At 39.3% G+C, this 272-nt stretch overlaps 1 protein-coding gene across 2 annotated transcripts in view; it reads left to right on the forward strand.

The window, feature by feature from the left end:
- The window catches only part of LOC119585766, a gene marked incomplete at its 3' end in the record, with an annotated part of 12085 nt that overhangs the window by 5950 nt on the left and 5863 nt on the right, over nt 1-272 (forward strand). Inside the window, 1 exon segment of one of the 2 annotated variants that reach the window (XM_037934477.1) lies at nt 205-257. 2 annotated transcript variants of the gene reach the window in all.

The following is a 272-nucleotide window of genomic DNA, read 5'->3' on the forward strand; positions in this document are numbered from 1 at the left end:
TTAATGCAGAGAAATATTATACATGTTCATTACTAACAAATACTTAACACTCATTATCAAGAAATTTAGTATTACAATAGCATCAGATCATACAGTAATTATTTCAACTCGTGCCCCAGCGCTCATTACCCTTGTGGCACGCTTCACCCTCTACGAGAGAGGATAATTCAAGGATAACCCAGAAACTACTTATTCTCCTCACAGACGTGGTTGGAGAGAGAGGCGAGATCGCCATCGCATCGGAAACTCTCAGCTAGGTATGTATTTCTAAT

The sequence above is a fragment of the Penaeus monodon genome, chromosome 20 (genome assembly GCF_015228065.2).
Source record: "Penaeus monodon isolate SGIC_2016 chromosome 20, NSTDA_Pmon_1, whole genome shotgun sequence".
NCBI classification, from domain to species: domain Eukaryota; kingdom Metazoa; phylum Arthropoda; class Malacostraca; order Decapoda; family Penaeidae; genus Penaeus; species Penaeus monodon.